Genomic DNA, 7,562 nt, shown 5'->3' with positions numbered 1-7,562 from the left:
GGGATCTAGTCCAGGTGGGAGACATAGAGATTTGCAAGATACATACGGAGCTGAATGTAGCAGACCCGTTGACTAAGCCTCTTCCACAAGCAAAACATGATCAGCACCAAAGCTCCATGGGTGTTAGAATCATTACTGTGTAATCTAGATTATTGACTCTAGTGCAAGTGGGAGACTGAAGGAAATATGCCCTAGAGGCAATAATAAAGTCGTTATTTATTTCCTTATATCATGATAAAAGTTTATTATTCATGCTAGAATTGTATTAACCGGAAACATAATACATGTATGAATACATAGACAAACAGAGTGTCACTAGTATGCCTCTACTTGACTAGCTCGTTAATCAAAGATGGTTATGTTTCCTAACCATGGCCAAAGAGTTGTCATTTGATTAAACGGGATCACATCATTAGTTGAATGATCTGAATGACATGACCCATTCCATTAGCTTAGCACCCGATCGTTTAGTATGTTGCTATTGCTTTCTTCATGACTTATACATGTTCCTATGACTACGAGATTATGTAACTCCCGTGTGCCGGAGGAACACTTTGTGTGCTACCAAACGTCACAACGTAACTGGGTGATTATAAAGGTGCTCTACAGGTGTCTCCAAAGGTACATGTTGGGTTGACGTATTTCGAGATTAGGATTTGTCACTCCGATCGTCGGAGAGGTATCTCTGGGCCCTCTCGGTAATGCACATCACTTAAGCCTTGCAAGCAATGCAACTAATGAGTTAGTTGCGAGATGATGTATTACAGAACGAGTAAAGAGACTTGCCGGTAACGAAGGAGTCTATAGCTGATGATCGAATCTCGGGCAAGTAACATACCGATGACAAAGGGAACAACGTATGTTGTTATGCGGTCTGACCGATAAAGATCTTCGTAGAATATGTAGGAGCCAATATGGGCATCCAGGTCCCGCTATTGGTTATTGACCGGAGACATGTCTCGGTCATGTCTACATTGTTCTCGAACCCGTAGGGTCCGCACGCTTAAGGTTTCGATGACAGTTATATTATGAGTTTATACGTTTTGATGTACCGAAGGTTGTTCGGAGTCCCGGATGTGATCACGGACATGACGAGGAGTCTCGAAATGGTCGAGACATAAAGATTGATATATTGGACGGCTATATTCGGACACCGGAAGTGTTCCGGGTGATTTCGGAGAAAACCGGAGAGCCGGAGGGTTACCGGAACCCCCCTGAGAGAAGTAATGGGCCATATGGGCCTTAGTGGAGAGAGAGAGGGGCAGCCAAAGGTGGGCCGCGTGCCTCCTCCCCCCTGGTCCGAATTGGACTAGGAGAGGGGGGGCGGCGCCCCCCTTTCCTTCTCCCTCCCCACTTCTTTCCCCCTCCTAGTAGGAGTCCTACTCCTACTAGGAGGAGGACTCCTCCTTGGCGCGCCATAGGGGCCGGCCGGCCTCCTCCTCTCTTGAACCTTTATATACGGAGGCAGGGGCACCCCAGAGACACACAAGTTGATCCACGTGATCATATTCTTAGCCGTGTGCGGCGCCCCCTGCCACCATAGTCCTCGATAATATTGTAGCGGTGCTTAGGCGAAGCCCTGCGACAGTAGTACATCAAGATCGTCACCACGCCGTCGTGCTGACGGAACTCTTCCTCGAGACTTTGCTGGATCGGAGTCCGGGGATCGTCATCGAGCTGAACGTGTGCTAGAACTCGGAGGTGCCGTAGTTTCGGTGCTTGATCGGTCGGGTCGTGGAGACGTACGACTACATCAACCAAACGCTTCCGTTGCGATCTACAAGGGTACGTAGATCACACTCTCCCCTCTCGTTGCTATGCATCACCATGATCTTGCGTGTGCGTAGGAAAATTTTGAAATTACTACGTTCCCCAACAGTGGCATCCGAGCCTAGGTTTTATGTGTTGATGTTATATGCACGAGTAGAACACAAGTGAGTTGTGGGCGATATAAGTCATACTGCTTACCAGCATGTCATACTTTGGTTCGGCGGTATTGTTGGACGAAGCAGCCCGGACTGACATTACACGTACGCTTACGCGAGACCGGTTCTCCCGACGTGCTTTGCACATAGGTGGCTTGCGTGTGATAGTTTCTCCAACTTTAGTTGAACCGAGTGTGGCTACGCCCGGTCCTTGCGGAGGTTAAAACAGCACCAACTTGACAAACTATTGTTGTGGTTTTGATGCGTAGGTAAGATTGGTTCTTGCTTAAGCCCGTAGCAGCCACGTAAAACTTGCAACAACAAAGTAGAGGACGTCTAACTTGTTTTTGCAGGGCATGTTGTGATGTGATATGGTCAAGACATGATGCTGATTTTATTGTATGAGATGATCATGTTTTGTAACCAAGTTATCGGCAACTGGCAGGAGCCATATGGTTGTCGCTTTATTGTATGCAATGCAATCGCGCAGTAATGCTTTACTTTATCACTAAACGGTAGCGATAGTCGTGGAAGCATAAGATTGGTGAGACGACAACGATGCTACGATGGAGATCAAGGTGTCACGCCGGTGACGATGGTGATCATGACGGTGCTTCAGAGATGGAGATCACAGGCACAAGATGATGATGACCATATCATATCACTTATATTGATTGCATGTGATGTTTATCTTTTATGCATCTTATCTTGCTTTGATTGACGGTAGCATTATAAGATGATCTCTCACTAAAATTATCAAGAAGTGTTCTCCCTGAGTATGCACCATTGTGAAAGTTCTTCGTGCTGAGACACCACGTGATGATCGGGTGTGATAGGCTCTACGTTCAAATACAATGGGTGCAAAACAGTTGCACACGCGGAATGCTCAGGTTATACTTGACGAGCCAAGCATATACAGATATGGCCTCGGAACACGGAGACCGAAAGGTCGAGCGTGAATCATATAGTAGATATGATCAACATAGTGATGTTCACCAATGAAACTACTCCATCTCACGTGATGATCGGACATGGTTTAGTTGATTTGGATCACGTGATCACTTAGAGGATTAAAGGGATGTCTATCTAAGTGGGAGTTCTTAAGTAATTTGATTAATTAAACTTAAATTTATCATGAACTTAGTACCTGATAGTATCTTGCTTATGTATGTTTGATTGTAGATAGATGGCCCGTGCTGTTGTTCCGTTGAATTTTAATGCGTTCCTTGAGAAAGCAAAGTTGAAAGATGATGGTAGCAATTACACGGACTGGGTCCGTAACTTGAGGATTATCCTCATTGTTGCACAGAAGAATTACGTCCTGGAAGCACCGCTGGGTGCCAGGCCTGCTGCTGGAGCAACACTAGATGTTATGAACGTCTGGCAGAGCAAAGCTGATGACTACTCGATAGTTCAGTGTGTCATGCTTTACGGCTTAGAATCGGGACTTCAACGACGTTTTGAACGTCATGGAGCATATGAGATGTTCCAGGAGTTGAAGTTAATATTTCAAGCAAATGCCCGAATTGAGAGATATGAAGTCTCCAATAAGTTCTATAGCTGCAAGATGGAGGAGAACAGTTCTATCAGTGAGCATATACTCAAAATGTCTGGGTATAATAATCACTTGATTCAGATGGGAGTTAATCTTCCAGATGATTGCGTCATTGACAGAATTCTCCAATCACTACCACCAAGCTACAAGAGCTTCGTGATGAACTATAATATGCAAGGGATGAATAATACTATTCCCGAGCTCTTCGCAATGCTGAAAGCTGTGGAGGTAGAAATCAAAAAGGAGCATCAATTGTTGATGGTCAACAAGACCACTAGTTTCAAGAAAAAGGGCAAAGGGAAGAAGAAGGGGAACTTCAAGAAGAACAGCAAGCAAGTTGCTGCTCAAGAGAAGAAACCCAAGTCTGGACCTAAGCCTGAAACTGAGTGCTTCTACTGCAAGCAGACTGGTCACTGGAAGCGGAACTGCCCCAAGTATTTGGCGGATAAGAAGGATGGCAAGGTGAACAAAGGTATATGTGATATACATGTTATTGATGTGTACCTTACTAATGCTCGCAGTAGCACCTGGGTATTTTATACTGGTTCTGTTGCTAATATTTGCAACTCAAAACAGGGACTACGGATTAAGCGAAGATTGGCTAAGGACGAGGTGACGATGCGTGTGGGAAACGGTTCCAAAGTCGATGTGATCGCGGTTGGCACGCTACCTCTATATCTACCTTCGGGATTAGTATTAGACCTAAATAATTGTTATTTGGTGCCAGCGTTGAGCATGAACATTATATCTGGATCTTGTTTAATGCGAGATGGTTATTCATTTAAATCAGAGAATAATGGTTGTTCTATTTATATGAGTAATATCTTTTATGGTCATGCACCCTTGAAGAGTGGTCTATTCTTATTGAATCTCGATAGTAGTGATACACATATTCATAATGTTGAAGCCAAAAGATGCAGAGTTGATAATGATGGTGCAACTTATTTGTGGCACTGCCGTTTAGGTCATATCGGTGTAAAGCGCATGAAGAAACTCCATACTGATGGACTTTTGGAGCCACTTGATTATGAATCACTTGGTACTTGCGAACCGTGCCTCATGGGCAAGATGACTAAAACACCGTTCTCCGGTACTATGGAAAGAGCAACAGATTTGTTGGAAATCATACATACAGATGTATGTGGTCCGATGAATATTGAGGCTCGTTGCGGATATCGTTATTTTCTCACCTTCACAGATGACTTAAGCAGATATGGGTATATCTACTTAATGAAATATAAGTCTGAAACATTTGAAAAGTTCAAAGAATTCCAGAGTGAAGTTGAAAATCATCGTAACAAGAAAATAAAGTTTCTACGATCTGATCGTGGAGTAGAATATTTGAGTTACGAGTTTGGTGTACATTTGAAGCAATGCGGAACAGTTTCGCAACTCACGCCACCCGGAACACCACAGCGTAATGGTGTGTTCGAATGTCGTAATCGTACTTTACTAGATATGGTGCGATTTATGATGTCTCTTACTGATTTACCGCTATCGTTTTGGGGTTATGCTTTAGAGACGGCCGCATTCATGTTAAATAGGGCACCATCGAAATCCGTTGAGACGGCGCCTTATGAACTATGGTTTGGCAAGAAACCAAAGTTGTCGTTTCTGAAAGTTTGGGGCTGCGATGCTTATGTGAAAAAGCTTCAACCTGATAAGCTCGAACCCAAATCGGAGAAATGTGTCTTCATAGGATATCCAAAGGAAACTATTGGATACACCTTCTATCACAGATCCGAAAGCAAGACTTTTGCTGCTAAATTCGGAAACTTTCTGGAGAAGGAGTTTCTCTCGAAAGATGTGAGTGGGAGGAAAGTAGAATTTGATGAGGTAACTGTACCTGCTCCCTTATTGGAAAGAAGTATATCACAGAAAACTGTTTCTACGACACCTACACCAATTAGTGAGGAAGCTAATGATAATGATCATGAAACTTCAGGACAAGATACTACTGAACCTCATAGATCAACCAGAGTGAGATCCGCACCAGAGTGGTACGGTAATCCTATTCTGGAAATCATGCTACTAGATCATGATGAACCTACGAACTATGAAGAAGCGATGGTGAGCCCAGATTCCGCAAAATGGCTTGAGGCCATGAAATCTGAGATGGGATCCATGTATGAGAACAAAGTATGGACTTTGGTTGACTTGCCCGATGATCGGCAAGCAATTGAGAATAAATGGATTTTTAAGAAGAAGACTGACGCTGACGGTAATATTATTGTCTACAAAGCTCAACTTGTCGCAAAAGGTTTTCGACAAGTTCGAGGGGTTGACTACGATGAGACCTTCTCACCCGTAGCGATGCTTAAGTCTGTCCGAATCATGTTAGCAATTGCCGCATTTTATGATTATGAAATTTGGCAGATGGATGTCAAAACTGCATTCCTGAATGGATTTCTGGAAGAAGAGTTGTATATGATGCAACCGGAAGGTTTTGTCGATCCAAAGGGAGCTAACAAAGTGTGCAAGCTCCAGCGATCCATTTATGGACTGGTGCAAGCCTCTCGGAGTTGGAATAAACACTTTGATAGTGTGATCAAAGCATTTGGTTTTATACAGACTTTCGGAAAAGGCTGTATTTACAAGAAAGTGAGTGGGAGCTCTATAGCATTTCTGATATTATATGTAGATGACATATTACTGATTGGAAATGATATAGAATTTCTGGATAGCATAAAGGGATACTTGAATAAGAGTTTTTCAATGAAAGACCTCGGTGAAGCTGCTTACATATTAGGCATAAAGATCTATAGAGATAGATCAAGACGCTTAATTGAACTTTCACAAAGCACATACCTTGACAAGATTTTGAAGAATTTCAAAATGGATCAAGCAAAGAAAGGGTTCTTGCCTGTGTTACAAGGTGTGAAGTTGAGTCAGACTCAATGCCCGACCACTGCAGAAGATAGAGAGAAAATGAAAGATGTTCCCTATGCTTCAGCCATAGGCTCTATCATGTATGTAATGCTGTGTACCAGACCTGATGTGTGCCTTGCTATAAGTTTAGCAGGGAGGTATCAAAGTAATCCAGGAGTGGATCACTGGACAGCAGTCAAGAACATCCTGAAGTACCTGGAAAGGACTAAGGATATGTTTCTCGTATATGGAGGTGACAAAGAGCTCATTGTAAATGGTTACGTTGATGCAAGCTTTGACACTGATCCGGACGATTCTAAATCGCAAACCGGATACGTGTTTACATTAAACGGTGGAGCTGTCAGTTGGTGCAGTTCAAAACAAAGCGTCGTGGCGGGATCTACATGTGAAGCGGAGTACATAGCTTCTTCGGAAGCAGCAAACAAAGGAGTCTAGATGAAGGAGTTCATATCCGATCTAGGTGTCATACCTAGTGCATCGGGTTCAATGAAAATCTTTTGTGACAATACTGGTGCAATTGCCTTGGCAAAGGAATCCAGATTTCACAAGAGAACCAAGCACATCAAGAGACGCTTCAATTCCATCCGGGATCTAGTCCAGGTGGGAGACATAGAGATTTGCAAGATACATACGGAGCTGAATGTAGCAGACCCGTTGACTAAGCCTCTTCCACAAGCAAAACATGATCAGCACCAAAGCTCCATGGGTGTTAGAATCATTACTGTGTAATCTAGATTATTGACTCTAGTGCAAGTGGGAGACTGAAGGAAATATGCCCTAGAGGCAATAATAAAGTCGTTATTTATTTCCTTATATCATGATAAAAGTTTATTATTCATGCTAGAATTGTATTAACCGGAAACATAATACATGTATGAATACATAGACAAACAGAGTGTCACTAGTATGCCTCTACTTGACTAGCTCGTTAATCAAAGATGGTTATGTTTCCTAACCATGGCCAAAGAGTTGTCATTTGATTAAACGGGATCACATCATTAGTTGAATGATCTGAATGACATGACCCATTCCATTAGCTTAGCACCCGATCGTTTAGTATGTTGCTATTGCTTTCTTCATGACTTATACATGTTCCTATGACTACGAGATTATGTAACTCCCGTGTGCCGGAGGAACACTTTGTGTGCTACCAAACGTCACAACGTAACTGGGTGATTATAAAGGTGCTCTAC

This window comes from Triticum dicoccoides, chromosome 4A, assembly GCF_002162155.2.
Source record: "Triticum dicoccoides isolate Atlit2015 ecotype Zavitan chromosome 4A, WEW_v2.0, whole genome shotgun sequence".
Taxonomy (NCBI): Eukaryota; Viridiplantae; Streptophyta; class Magnoliopsida; order Poales; family Poaceae; genus Triticum; species Triticum dicoccoides.
This window is presented reverse-complemented; position numbering follows the sequence as displayed.